Source organism: Magallana gigas, chromosome 7 (assembly GCF_963853765.1).
Source record: "Magallana gigas chromosome 7, xbMagGiga1.1, whole genome shotgun sequence".
Classification (NCBI taxonomy): Eukaryota; Metazoa; Mollusca; class Bivalvia; order Ostreida; family Ostreidae; genus Magallana; species Magallana gigas.
This window is the reverse complement of record NC_088859.1, coordinates 11,431,614-11,447,920: the sequence shown is the minus strand read 5'-3', so window position 1 is coordinate 11,447,920 and position 16,307 is coordinate 11,431,614. Positions and strand designations below refer to the sequence as shown.

The following is a 16,307-nucleotide window of genomic DNA, read 5'->3' as shown; positions in this document are numbered from 1 at the left end:
TGAGTTGCATGGTATTTATATTTTATTTTGTTGAATTTAACTTGTGCTCCATTACTTTTCAAAATACATGAGATAGAGACCATTCGATTCCATTTGAGCACCAGTAAATATTCTATAAATTAAAAGGAGAAACTGGTTTTAAATTAGAAATTAATTTTATATAATAATTTTTTTTCAACTACTTTTGAATTGTTAAGCAGTTGCTGTATATAAAATATAAATTGATTAACATTATACATACGCTATGCTAGACTATAATTCATATTCATAGTTGCACTAAATTGTAAAAGAAACGGTTTATTATAATTCAGGAATGTTTTTTGTTCATGGATTAAGGCTTCTGATTCAATAAAAAAAACCCAGCTAATGCTGGTGGCTTGCTGGTCACAAAAGATTTCTTTGTTGAACCTCAAGATAAAGGACCAATTTCTGGTGTCAGAATATCAGACGCATGACCCCAGGTGTATGAACAGATATAAAAATTCCCTTTCAGTGATGCTGAATTAGCTCAGGAAAACAATATAGTTTATATATTATATTAATATATATTTTAGTCTAAACATTTTTCTTCCAATTTTGTTAAAAAAATTTCCTTCAATATATACTTTATTTTTAAATATTGGACATTTTTTTCCAATCTATTTGAAAAATTTTCCTCTAATATTTAATTTTTTCTTCAAAAATCATTAAAGAAAATTAATGTTTTCTGCTCCAGGGATAGTTCTGCAATATAAATCTATATTGGAAAACAATTACTAGTGTTTATTCTTGTTCCATAATTGATGAAGAAGAAACGTTATTTACAATTCAATCTAATTAACTGATGATGAGAAGTGATTCCAGTCAGCCAGCCATGCCTATTGATTGTCAATACTTCGTTTATTATTTTAATTAACCAGTACTCACTAACTTGCTAGTCTGATCAGGATTTCAACGACTCCATTTTAGGTCTGGAAATTCACAGCCTCTAATTTTCACTAGCTTATTGTCCAAATATTGTCCAAAGCCAAGCAGCTGTAAAAAAAGAATTCATTTTAATTTCAATAACAAAGTCAATTATTTCTCTTGTTATAATGTTCTTTAATTGGCTTTTACTTCTTATTTATATAGTTTGTCTTCTACATGCAAATTAACACCTTGCTTTAGTAATAATGTTTCTAATATCACTAGTAACTTTCCACTAGGTATTTCCACCTGACTACATTTAGATACATGTTCAGTCATTCAAAAGTACCTAATAAATTTTTTAAGTAGATTAAAAATATTTATAAGTATCATAGTTTCATTTCATTTTCTTTGAAAAAAAAAACAAGTTTGGAAAACTAAATAGCATGCACAGATCTAGAAGGGGAGGCCCCCACCTTGAAAATTCAAATTTCTTAAATGTACATATTAAAATTAACAAAAGTATGCTTCATATACAACCCTAGCAAACGTAAATGAATATCCCTCGTACTGACTACCTCCTTCCCCCCCCCCCCCCCCCCCCAAAAAAAAAATTTTCTTGATCCACTCATAAAATGGTACAGCATCTTCCCAAGTCCATGGCTTCTACTCTTCTTCTCTCCGTACAAACCTAGTTCTTCTCTTTGTGAGGAGATCAGTGGATCAGAATCCATTGACATTGACTTTGGAAGATGGAAGAACAGTTATTAACAAGTGAAAAGCTGTCAATGTGACAGCAAACCGGGTTTTCTTTTATGTGAAATGTATCCATAATCCATGTCATCCCGTTTCCAGTGAAATGGAGTACCTTATATGCAATATTTTACCAAAAAAAGACTAAGTTCAAAACCTGGTATTTTTTTCATAAATTATTGGAAATCAAAATCCTAGCAATATGCACACCTCTGATATATGTACAATTGATCTGCAAAAGAACAACTTCCTATCTTGAAAACTGTAGGAGGAGTTATCCGTACAATGAGGGAACCCTATATGCAATATTTTGCCAAAAAATGACTAAGTTCAAAAGCTGGTATTTTTTTCATAAATTATCAGAAATCAAAACCTAGCAATATGCACACCTCTGATATATGTACAATTGATCTGCAAAAGAACAACTTCCTATCTTGAAAACTGTAGGAGGAGTTATCCGTACAATGAGGGTACCCTTTTGGCAGCCGCCCACCATTTTCACCATTTTAATAACCAGATTTTTCAGTTGGAAAACCCTGTTAACAATTGTCTAAGTAAAATTACATTAATCAATGACTCTTATCACAGACTCTGATGGAAAAAGGCTTGTAATAATAGTGTGTGTGAAACTGATAAATAAATTTTAAAATAGCTAAACACAGACTTTGAGTAGTATGCACCCCCTGTAGTTACACCAAGACTGCAGGTACATATCAACGTGGAAGTTATTAACACTCATTGTCCTTGACACTCTTAGACATTCTTAAAACTTGAATTGATTGATTTCTTTTAATACCTAATATGACATGGTAAAATTAAACACATACTGATCTAAGTATGCTTCATTCAAGACATTAAGTTACACTAAATCTACTGACAAAGAGGATTCAAACTTGAAACCTTCCAGATTAAAAACTAATTGACAATTAACCGACAAAAACTACTTGACAAAATGTGTTCATCAGTTAAAGCATCTTAACCAAACTTGCCAAACTTGGGTGCATGACTTTCTGTTCATCATCTTTCTAAAAATTAAAAGAGAAGACAGAAGATGATTCAATTAATTATTGGCTCACATAAAGGCATACATTACGTCAAACTTATACCAAACAGAATAATTATCACCTCCCAATTCGTTTCTCATATAACACTTAATATTTACAGGATTTATTAAAAATACCGGTATACAAAACTTGACTATTTTTAGATCTTTTTTCAAGTGAATCTAAAAAAAACATTTTAATCAACTTTCTCATTCACAATCAATTTTTCCAAAGAAAAATTACATGAAAAAATAATTTCAATGCATTTATTCCAGAATATTCCTCAAATTTCAGCCAAATTTGATGGCTCTCTTTAATAATTTCTGAATTTGCTCCTTAATCTGGAAATTATTTGGTCCTCCAAATCAAGTGAGCCCTTCGCATAATCTCAGGCCAATTTCGTTGTCATGCAGGATCGGCCCAGAATCCAATAGATACAGTTCTTCCAATATCTTGGCAATTTTCGAAATCTTCAGAATAAAAAATACCATTGGACAACTTTGGTGGCTCTTGATAGTAGGGAATTGAATTGATTTCCTGTAGTTGGCACGTCCGATGACTGAGGCCCCTTACAGCATTGGCTAAATACGGGAAGAGATTTTGTAAAGCAAGTGTAAACAAAATGGCTAACACTTCCCTTGCTTTCATTGATTAGGTGGAGGGGGATACTGTGTCTGACCAAGATATTGAACAAACAAAAAACCAGAAAGATTGAAAATGAGCGATTAATAACTATCGAAAAAAGAAGTGTGTTAAACACGATTTCAATCTGAATCAAATTAACTAAGATAAAACTCTTAAAAGAGGCAATTTAAAAGTGAAGGCGGTTTGATCCTGGCCTTCGTCTATTAATAGTTTCATACATATTTCATAATTTCATAGTGTACACCACTATATGTTTGACAGAAATTACTTACTGGGCTGGAAAAGAAATTGTGCAGATATTATATACCGGTACAATTTGTAGTTAATGTAGCACTAGCTTTACGGTTATTTAAAAAAAAACTCATATATACATTAAATGAGTAGTATAAATATATACATGCAGAATGTTGTTTATAATTAATCATATAATAGATCAATAGTTGATGCAACATGCAACAAATCTATGAACTAAAACATATCAAAAAAGTATTTAAAACATATAAATAAAGTTCAAGATTTTCACTGAATTTCAATCAACTCATACCCAAATCTTTTTTTTTAATATCAAAATTAACAAAATCTTGAGAGAAAAGAGATTTGTGGAATGGGTGTCTCTTAATTAATTTAACTTTTTAAATCAATGATTTAGCAATTTCTAACAATAATAATTTCAATGGGCAGAGTTGGTCCAAACTGCATCAATAAGAACCTCAGCAAATTTACATCCAATATTCAAAACAAAATTTGCTTTGTACACATTCAATCTAGTACATCTACTAGAATTAACTTAACCAGTGTCTCTACATATGAGTATGCTGGTGCACAAGCTGTATACAAATAAATAAAGTGACCAAAGGCATTGTTGTTCCACAAATTTTATACATCTATTAGAATAAATTTTATAGTTATTAACTACTTTGAAACTTCAACAAAATTCATTTTTGAAAAATAAAATTGGAATTCTGCCAAAGGTCATAGTGTAAAGTAAAATCTCCCCCTGGTTTTGGTCATTATAACCCCTGGTAAGAAATTCTTTTGCATGGAGCTGCCAAAATTAGTAGTACATGTACCTACGTACCATTATTATATTTAAATAATAAATCCTAGTGTGAAACTCAGTCAATAAGTAACAGCTGATTGAGAAAAACTTTATTTGTACATGCAATTCATTCAATCAATAAAATTCATTAATCTCTTAAAAAATATTAGTAATGTAGATTATTAAAATTTCAAAGGTTTAAAAATTCCAATGAATTAAGACATAGATTAATATATTCATATATATTAAAAGTCATCCACCATTCAAATCAATAATGTATAAAGAGACTGTTTTCTCTTATCATAGAGTTCATTTATAAAATCGTTCTTTTATTAATTCATCGAAGATTTTTTGACATTTTGATTAATTTTTACATGTAGTTAAAAAAATCACAAGATTTCTCTGCTCTTGAAAAAAAAAAATTCTTAAGAATAAAACATGCATTTTTAAAGTCCTTGAAATTTTTTTCTTAATAGAGATATTTCAAATTTTGAGATTAATTTACCCAATATACACATTTGTAACTTTGAAATTTGGGAAAATTTTACAAAATCTATTATAGTTACCTTGAACTTTGTTTACTCCATGAAATGATGACTTAACTAGGTGCTCCACTGCAGTGAAAACTTGGTGAGATTCGACTGGTCGTGTACCCACATCAATGGAAAGTGAACGATACTTCAGCACATTTATCTATAAAGTGAAAAAACTCCGATAAGACACTAGCAGTCAGAAACCACACAACTTCTTGTCTTGTTATTGAAAGTTCCGAAGTGTGGCATGAATTTTAACAAAAGGTGATGGCCCATAGGAAATGTCATTGAGAATCAATTTTTTCTCCTCATAAACTGCATGCTTCTATAGACACAAATATGGCGGTCAATAGGAAACTCCTTGGAGAAAACAAGATCAATTCTTGATTGATAGATTTCATGTCTGAATTGACAGAAATTGCAGGATTTAAGACATCGCTAAAAAGTCCGCTCACATGTAAAACAATTAACGAGGGAATGCCGATACGCAGTGCAACCATCGGAAAATCATTATTGGTCCTAAAATTTCTTTCAATAATGCTTATTATCTTGATATTGAACATAAATGCCATCGGAAATTTTCACTTACTTTTCCATCCAACAAGTAAGACTTATCTTTCTCCTCTTCTTTTTTTTTTTTATTTACGTTGCTTTAATAATTTAAAGTTTTCAGATTTAAAATATCTTGAAACAGTTAAATCATTTGATAGTCTATTTCTGGACCGTATGTCTGTAAGTATTCCTTTAATGACACCCCCTCACTTAATTCTCTATGTAAAGACAATCACAAGGCCGCCTCACTACTTACACCCATTATCTTTATTTTTGGAGTCTCATCTTTACGTCACAAAGAGAAAAAAAAAATCAACAGCAGGTTCTTCCCACGGAATTGATTGGCTGCTTACGGTCTGATCAAATGAAAAGCTGAAAAACGAATCACTTGAAAAATTCATTGAGTATTTAAACTTTAAATTATTGACGAAAGTGAAAACACACGCACCAAAAACGGAGTTATATCAACCAATTGGTACACTCCTTTTCCTTTCTAAATACTAGCAATCAAATATTACTGATTTCTTGAATGTGGATAAGAATAGATGTATGTATAGGCCCACACAATTTCAACCACATATTTTTAAATTGAAAATATGAATCTAGTAACAACTATTCAATTAATTGAGAGATGTAGTTTATAGGTACTTCTGATTTTAAACAGAAGAGGGTATACATATATTTTAGTCATAGGTAATCAATGCCTGAGAGGGATGCTAATGGCAGATTAATCATAAAGAAAAAAATCTTATATACATGTATTAAGTACCATGATCATTTTATATCAATATTGCATATGACACTCTTAAGCGATTGCAAACTAGAAATCAAACCTGATAAAGAAGTGACAGTTCTGCCATTAACTTTAATTAATTTAATTCTTAACGAGAACAGAACATTTAGCAGATTTCAAAAGAGAAAATTCTCATATCAACTAAACTTTACAAAATAAAAGAAAAAGTGAGCAAGCTTACATACCCCACTCTCCCAAATTACTTGATCAAGATACACAAAATGAATGGCAAGGAATGCATATTAAAGACACAAAATAATTTGATGAGGAGCAAAACTCCCAAAGAATTATCAGCTATACATTTTTTGCAAATATGCACATTTATTCCTCTGTAAAAAAAAAATCAAAATTTAAAAGGGCCAAAATTTTCTGAAAAATAATGGTATTTCTTGGTTATGGGCACATGCATCTACACATTGTGTCCTAAATGCCTATAAAGTTACACTAAATTCCATGCAGCTGTTTATGAGGAATTAAGCTTACAAACTGTTCATTACTATAGTAAACATATGGCCAAAATATAAGTTCATATGGGCTGATTATATTCCCAGAAAAATAATGGAATCTGAATTTCCTTGTAAAATGCACATCCACACATTTTTTCCTAAATACCTACAAAGTTTTTCTAAATTCCATTCAGTGAACTGACTGACAAACTTGTCAAAAACATAATACCCCTCACAACCTCATTGCGTTGGGTATAATTATTTACAGTGCATAGTATTAACCTTCTTTTCATTGCAAAGACTATATTTCACAATTAGATATTAAATGGTTTAAGTGGACAAAGTTATAGCGATATAAAGTTTATTCTTTAAAGCTTAAATAAATTAAGGCATTAGTAGACTGGTTCACAGTGAGAAATATTTTTGACTTATTAATCAGGGCCCGGGTTCTTTAGAAACTCATGAAATTTTCTTGCATAGGAATAAAAGCTAGTTTACACTACAAAGCTTATATAATGCATTTGAATATAATATCTTACAGTATTAAATACCCATCTTTAGATATAATATACTTAATTTGTAAACAAAACAATTAGGAATTTAAAGCAATAATTTTTCTTAAATCACATTCCATTATTAATACATGAAACACAGGATAAAGCATGTTGCAGCTGTGAAATAGAGGACCAGATACATTGTTCAATACTTCTGTAGGGGGATGGCTGACTAGGACTGTATCTACTGGAGCCAACAGTTCCCCACATAACTCTCGATAATTGTGTGGTATCAGTATCTATATCCAATAATTCAATACTTCCATCTAGGGATTACCATAGAAACCAAGCCATTCTGCAAGAAATTCACCAACAATTTAATCTTGCAACAGACCGCTGGTAATCTTTCTAAAGAAACCTTTCAACCTTTAAAATGGTAATTCCAAGCCACAAATTAAATCACTTATTCTTGAGCAGATTTACACGAAATTCATTACAGAAGCAAAATGAAGAAACAGCAAAGGGCTTGCAGATATTGTCAGGGCAGTTTATATAGCCAATAAAACAATGCTCTAGAGATCTGAACCTTGTGTTTCTATTCTAGATTAAGGGTCAGAGTAGGTAATCAGTCTTCTATTCAACCAAAAAGATGCAATATGTCTACAAATAACCTTGTTTGATTGAATAATGTGGAACAATTACCAAATTTTTGTCGGTATCAATATTTGTTAACCAGCTTTATGTTACATTCAGACGAAAAATGCGGGTCCTTTGAATAGAGGTTTTTTCAATCAGTTTTACAAATGAGTTTTCCTTCCTTTTTTTCTATCACAGAGAGGGGGGGGGGGGGGGCATAAATGGGGAAAAAAGACAAGATTAAGATAAAAAAAAAAATTATAGCTCATTATTACTAGTCACTTGAAAGAAAATTTAAAAAAATAATAAGGACCAATGGTTAGACATCTTAAATGAATCATTCAGACACAAAAAAATGATAAGGCCTAATAAAAATCTATCTCTTTTGCTGTGGAAGAAAGGGAAAAGCGTTTTACAGTAGAACATGCTTATAACAAAGTGCTAGGGACAGGTGATTTCGCTTCCTGATAAATGTAATTGGTAATATATCCATTAGCTTCAATATGTTTAAAACCCATGGGGAATAAAAATCACTTCACAATAAGCATCAATTTGTTATAAGCATGTTCGCTTTAGGCGTTTTATACTGTACTTCATAATAAAACATTTTCCAGATATTTAATTCATAAAACTTCTCCTATAATAGCCAATTATATTGAAACAGAAACTTTACAATGGTTTCCAAAGCCTAAGCTTCTAGGCAATGCCCACTCACTGTGAGAATTAGAAGTACACTGAGAATATTTGTAACGACTAATGAGAAATTATATTCCAACTTGTTTTCATAAGACAAAGACATCAATATTTGTCTCCTTACAAGTACATAATTTTAACAGAGATCAATTTAAATCAATATTCCTTATGTTAACGTATGACACCACAAAGGGAGTTGTCCGATGATTAGGTAATAGCACAATATCATCCAATGAATGAGTAGTTTACTTAAACAAATTAAACATACAGGTTAGATTTACTATTGATAATTCTTCATGCTTAGGATTGGGCCAAGCAAGTTCTACAGAAATGTTGAATACACATAACTAAAGCTTTAAAGCAACTCTCTAGTACTGTAAACACTACACTATTTTACAGTGTCTACAGAACATATATCAGTCTACACTAAACTCTTTACTACACTTTACAATGTCTACAAAACACTCTACACAAATCTCTACAATAGTGATGATAGAATTATCTATAGAACAGTCTACACTACTTTCTGTCTAAAACACTTAACACTCTTTAAACGGAACACTACACTGGACTGTCCTCACTATACTCAACACTGTCTACATCATTTGTACTACATACTAGTGCATATACTGTAAACACTACACAACAAACTTCACTAGCTAAACTGATCACTACACTATTTCACACTACTCTACAATGTCTCATGCCAATCCACTGTCTACACTCTATATTGCTAGAGATTACACAGCTTTTTATATGTCTACACTACACTTTACACTGTCTATACTACACTCTATATTGCTAGTGACAGCTTTCCATATGTCTACACTACACTTTACCCTGTCTACACTTAACATTACAATGCAAACACTACCATCTTCACTACAATCTACACTGTTAGTCAAAGCTGAACTCTATACATCTCCACATTGCTGTTTTGTCTACACTACATTGTCTAACCATTACTCTGTATTGTCTTCATAGTACTATATACTGTAATACTACACTCTACATGGTTTACACTACACTTTACATAGTGTACTCTACACTCTACACTGTGTATATATACACTACACTATACACTGTGTACACTAACTCTTCACAGAGTAGACTGTACACTATTCACAGTGTACACTACACTCTACAATGTGTACACTACACTCTATACTACACTCTTCACTGTGTACACTACACTCTACACTGTATACACTACACTCTACACAGCGTAGAGTGTACACTATACACAGTGTACACTACACTCTACACTGTTTACACTACACTCTACACTGTGTACACTACACTCTAGAATGTGTACACTACACTGTGTACACTACATTCTACACTGTGTACACTACACTATACACTGTGTACACTACACTCTACACTGTTTACACTATACTCTACACTGTGTACACTACACTCTACACTGTGTACACTACACTCTAGAATGTGTACACTCTACACTGTGTACACTACACTCTAGAATGTGTACACTCTACACTGTGTACACTACATTCTACACTGTGTACACTACACTCTACACAGTGTATAGTGTACACTATACACAGTGTACACTACACTCTACACTGTTTACACTACACTCTACACTGTATACACTACACTCTACACAGTGTAGAGTGTACACTTTACACTGTTTACACTACACTCTACACTGTTTACACTACACTCTACACTGTGTACACTACACTCTAGAATGTGTACACTACACTGTGTACACTACATTCTACACTGTGTACACTACACTCTACAATGTATACACTACACTATACACAGTGTACACTACACTTTACACTGTTTACACTACACTCTACACTGTGTACACTACACTCTAGAATGTGTACACTCTACACTGTGTACACTACATTCTACACTGTGTACACTACACTCTACACTGTGTACACTACACTCTGCACTGTTTACACTATACTCTACACTGTGTACACTACACTCTACACTGTGTACACTACACTCTAGAATGTGTACACTACACTCTACACTGTGTACACTACACTCTAGAATGTGTACACTACACTGTGTACATTAAACTCTACATTATACAGTAAATTAAACACTACACTGTCTACACTATACTACACTCTACAACATTTTATTTTACATTCTATTACAAGTCTACTCTACATTTATTAATCCTACAATGCAATATACACTCATTTAAAACACTGTCTGCACTACACTTTACACTCTTCACTGATCGCTTCATCCTATAATGTTTCCAATATACACTACAATGTTGGCCCAAGACCTTACAATGTATACATTACACTCTAGTGTTTACACTGCTCTCTACACAATACTCTACAATGTTTACACTAAATACCTCAATGTATATTATACACATTATTCTCTGTATGCTACACTTTACACTCCAGTGTCAGTATTCACTACACATTACATGTGAACACTACACTTTACATTCCACTGTGAGTCTTCACTACACATTACATGTGAACACTACACTTTACACTCCACTGTGAGTCTTCACTACCCATTACATGTGAACACTACACTTTACACTCCAGTGGGAGTCTTCACTACACATTATACAGTACAGGCAACGCAGATCCCATATTGGCCCGCGTTACCGTCACGGTATTTTTATCGTTTCCACGATACACCATTGCGGTTTTTGACCACGGTATGGATTGCGACCGTGATGACACCGTGACGGTGTGATTTATTTGTTATTCCTGCTGCTGCTTGTTGTTGTTACTTTACCTGTACTGTACATTACAGGCAATGCGGCATAAATAAATAATAAATCCACGCCAAATGTGCGACTTCAGATTTAAGCAAAACAGCTGCAATGTAAATAATAAAGTGTGGTTCATATTAATATAAAATTAATAAATTTTATTTATGAAATAGAATTTCATGAAATTGGAAACTACATTCGAATTACAACATAACATGATTATTACGCTGTTAAATTTTGTGATGTGTAAATAAGAACGCATATCTTTATATTTGACGTACTTATTTCAGTTATTATTTCTATTAGTTGTTAATCCTGTTTTTATTACAATCCTAAAATTAAATATTTTCATTAGATGAACTTGTATCAATGCAGAGCAATTTCATCTTCTCATTTTATAAGTTGACACGCATAACGCCGTAAACTGTCAATACATGTGTATGTTTTAAATTGAGAAATGAACAAATGTCGGGAATCAACTAACAAATCTATTTTTCCATTCAATAATAACATTATCAGTCATATATAAAGTTGGTGCTGCGTTTAAGCACATTGAATCATAACATGTTATATCAGTATGCTTTCTTGTGTATACATATAAAGTTTAAGTCACGATCATTTTCTGTATATACATGTAGTGATTAACAAACTCAGGGTAGAAAACGACATGCCCTTGAGGGTTTTCACACCTATTCACGACAAAAGAAAAAGTCTAAATTGCGTACGGCTTCGTCTAATCGCACAACACCTTACAGAAGAGAGAGAGAGAGACAGAGAGAGAGAGCGTTTAGGCGTACTTTAACGTACACTTATGTGAAATATACTAATATCCAATACTAAATATTCATAAAATTAGTATTTATAAAAGAATATGGTACACTGTGATTGAATCCATCATGCAATTTCAGATTTGAGTCCACGTGCTGCACTTGTCAATCAAATCAGCCCGCAAGCTCTACCACATGTTCCCTCCATGATAAAGTTTCGTTCGATTAATTTTATCTTTAATAAGGAAAATAAGAAGTATGTCTAACAGTTAAGTTTTTTACAATGTTGGTGATGCTTAATATACTTTGTTTGGAAAGTTAAATTCGTTGTGTTTTTTTCTCTCTCTCTCGTTTAGTTTATAATGGAGGTTTTTTGTGGGAAGGAACATCTTAAACACGTTTAGCAGTTAAAGGACACAGTAAAATGAATCAATTATTTAATATAACTATTAGTAAAATTGTTTGATATGCATGTAGAATTCTTCTTGGTCAGTCGTTACACAGATTATCTACCTGCCTCATTCCTGTGTATTCTGTGCGTTCAACCGTAGAGTGATTTCATGTCAGTGCGATGGTTTCACACCTTTGTGTAAAACAATTGGGACTAAAAGTCAAATAAAGTTAACTTTGACAGTCATAAAACTTTGAGGTGGGGTGGGTGGGTGTGTGTGTGTGTGGGGGGGGGGGGGGGGGGGGTAAGGTTACAAAACGGGTTTACATATGTGTAGTAGCTTTATATTAAATAAGATTACATGCACACATAAAATAATATCAATACATTTACTGAAATGTTTAAATGTTTTTTATCGACATGAAATATCAACAGCAAAACTTTCAAAACATGTTCTTAATTCGTTTGAAATGTGTAAGAACAAAAGAATACGGTTTTACAACATTTCGTTCTCAAAAAAAATTATCTAGTTATCCTGTTTAGAGAGAGAGAGAGAGAGAGAGAGAGAGAGAGAGAGAGAGGGGCTCGGTCGCGAGCGAACGCTAACCTCTGTCACGGCGGGTAGCTGATACACCATCACGACAGCATGACAAGGGATACCCACAATATCTTTCAATTTCATAATTTTATGCAACTCTGGGTATCTCTAAGGCTCCTTACCCTCTATTTGTTATAATTCAGTTCAGAGAGATACACGTTAATTTGATTTTTGCATTACGATGGGGCGTATTCGACATGATTTGAAGCTGGAGATAGTTAGAATGCATCGGAGCGGTACTTTTGTAGTCTTGAAGAACACATGGCTTCGCACTTGAAGATTGTCGTCGCAACATAACGCACTAGAAAGTGGGAATCCTCGCGCAATGACAAACGATGAGCCATACTTAAAGTAACGCAACAGAAAATCACCAAAACGTGAATTAACAAAATATCTTCTTTACACTTAGAAGACCTTGTAAGAATTGAACTGAACGTGCTAAAAATACCGGGTTGCTAATTATAGGAAGTCCTAATTTTTAATCACTTGCTCATCATTAGTTGACACGCATGGACTTCAACAACAAACAATACAAATGTAGGCGGACCAATTAATTGTTAAGAAAACACAATCACACTGCGTACACATTTATAATTCTATTGGCAATTAAAATCATTTCATGATAATTTTTATTTTAACGACCTTCTTAAAATATGATAATGGAATCAAAACTATTTTATTTGCAATTACTGCACAAGTATTAAATTGAATACTTTAATAATTTATTAAATAGCTATAAAATAAAAAATCAAAGGCCGGAACGGCCACAAAGGCGTCGAGCTGACATTTTCTTTTATATAGAATGATATCAATAATTTGAATTTCTGTACTAATATATATAGTCGTTTATCAAATAATATTAGAATAAAAAAGGAAATAAATTACGTTTTGTGCTGTTTCAAAAACAAGAATCAGTATATTTCGTTATAAAGTAGGTAGTGATGAGTTTATAATACAATACCTCATCATGGTTACAAAAATCGAAGAAATTTCAAAGTTCAAAAAAAATTATTATTTTCTTTCTGCTTTAAAAAGTCTTTGCACATTTCACAGGCTCATAATTTGAATACATTAACAGTGTGTCCCTATTTATAATAATAAAACATACTTTTATTTATTTCAATTCCCGTTTGAAACAAGATTATCTATGCTATGGTTGTTTACAAACAAATCCACAACACGTGCTATCTAAAATGCTCGACCAAACCAACTGCATTATCGTGTTTATTAATTGCAACAAAATCTCTAGATAAGTTTATCGCTTACAATTATTTTGGAGACCATGCCCGATAACAAATACATTTACATATCAAATTTTATTTCTATCGGGCACAGTCTCCAATCAAAATGTAAGCGATAAACTTAAATAATATTTTAGTGAATGTTTACATTGCACCTTATTGTATTCATCCGCCATTTCTTGATTAAGCAAATTTATACTAATGCAATGAGTTGTAAATAACCAGGGAGGCTAAGTTGGTTTTTTAGTACACAAGTTAGTTGAATAAAAAGAATACAAATCTTGTAATTTGTTTAATACTTCAAGGAACTTATTTTTTATGCGCATTAAAAAGGCGGTGCAGTGCATGAATTTTTGGACGATTGCCAATCCAGACGATCGCTAGAAGGCTGCCGAGCATTAGCTCGACGCCTTAAAAATAGTAAAAAAGACTCCAAGTATTTCGATTATAATCTCTGTCAAAATCTGGTTAGATATCGTCATTAAATGTAAATAAACATGCAACATTTATTTGTCATTCGGGGAGATAACTCTCGCTTGTATACGATACTTTTCCATCGATAATTTTACCGTGGCGGGGACAGGTAGATGATGAGTTTACCGTGATGGGAACGCGGTATTCCTGTCTCACCTGGCCGATCACCTCGATGTGTTTATACCGTGACGGGGCGCGGGAAACACGGGATCCGCGTTGCCTGTACTGTATGTGAACATTAAACTTTACATTGTCTACCCTGATCTCTACACCATCTACACTACACTAGTACTCTACACTAGTACTCTACACCATCTACACTACACTAGTACTCTACACTGGCTATATTTCACTCTACAATATATAAACTACACTAGCTAAACTGAACATTACACAATTTACACCCCACTGTCTACAATACACTCTTCACTGCCCATGTTATACTCTTCTCTACAATTAACAATACACTTCATAATGTATACTCTTTACTTAACATTGTATTCACTATTCACTACACTATCTACACCATACAAATTTCAAATGACATCAAGAATAATAACAAGTAATTGACATCAGCTATTCATTATGTGTGGTTTTATAGTTTACCATAAAACAAGAGGCCCATGGGCCACATCGCTCACCTGAACAGCAGTTCCTTGTAACATTACATTTAGTAGCATATGCTTTTTCTATTTTAAACATTGAACCCCTTTCTGGGGACCCAGTAATGGTCCGAGGTTTATGGTTGGCTTGAACAACATAAATAGTAACATAGGAATGAAAATGTGTAGCACTGCGGTGGGACCGCACGTACACAACCTGAAAAACTGAACGTAGAAGAGTTCCACTTCAAGAGGAATAACTCTCAGACTGTACAGAACATTAAGAAAGATAACTCTTGGTTCCACTACATTAGAGTTTACACAATTTGAGGATCCTTGCATAGTAATCTCACAAACTGTAGCATTATAGTTCTCGAGAAGAACTTTTTAAAAACATTTTCAATATATCTTTCTATGTTAAACTTTGAACCCCTTTTGGGGCCACAGTATTAGTCCAGTGCTAAAGTTTTAATTATTTGGAATCTACATTATTTAAGGATGCTTGCATAGTTATCTCACAAGCTGAAGGATTATAGTTCCCTAGAAAAAGATTTTTCAACATTTTCCCTCTATATTTCTACGCTAAACTTTGAACACCTCTTGGGGCCCCAGTATTAGATTGAGGTCACAGCTTTTATAATTTCGAATCTACACTATCTGAGGGTGCTTACGTAGTTATCTGACAAATTGATGCATTGTAGTTCTCGAAAAGAAGATTTTTAAACATTTTCCATATATACCGGTACTTCTACATTTAACTTTAAACCCATCTTGGGTCCCTAGTATTAGTCCAGGGGTCACTAATTTAAAACTGTCGAACCTTCATTATCCAAGGTTGTATGCATGATAGTAATCTCACAAATTGAAGCATTGTAGTTCTCGAGAAGAAGATTTTTTAACCTGTTACCTTTATATTTCTATAATAAACTTTGACCCCATCTTGGGGCCCCATTATTGGTCCGGGGGTCATGATTTTACGAATTATGAA

The 16,307-nt window shown here is 32.8% G+C and overlaps 1 protein-coding gene across 5 annotated transcripts in view; it reads right to left on the bottom strand.

Moving 5' to 3' along the window:
* The window catches only part of LOC105345095 (high-affinity choline transporter 1), a 34,963-nt gene that overhangs the window by 11,233 nt on the left and 7,423 nt on the right, over positions 1 to 16,307 (bottom strand). The window contains exons 2-4 of one of the 5 annotated variants that reach the window (XM_066067662.1): positions 5,707 to 5,822; positions 4,932 to 5,058; positions 907 to 1,014 (exon numbers count right to left, since the gene is read on the bottom strand). The gene's annotated coding sequence lies outside the window, so the exon portion shown is untranslated. Of the gene's footprint in view, positions 1 to 906; positions 1,015 to 4,931; positions 5,354 to 5,487; positions 5,514 to 5,706; positions 5,823 to 16,307 lie in introns of those variants that run through there. The other 4 variants (XM_066067663.1, XM_066067661.1, XM_066067664.1 and 1 more) reach the window with 4 other exon arrangements.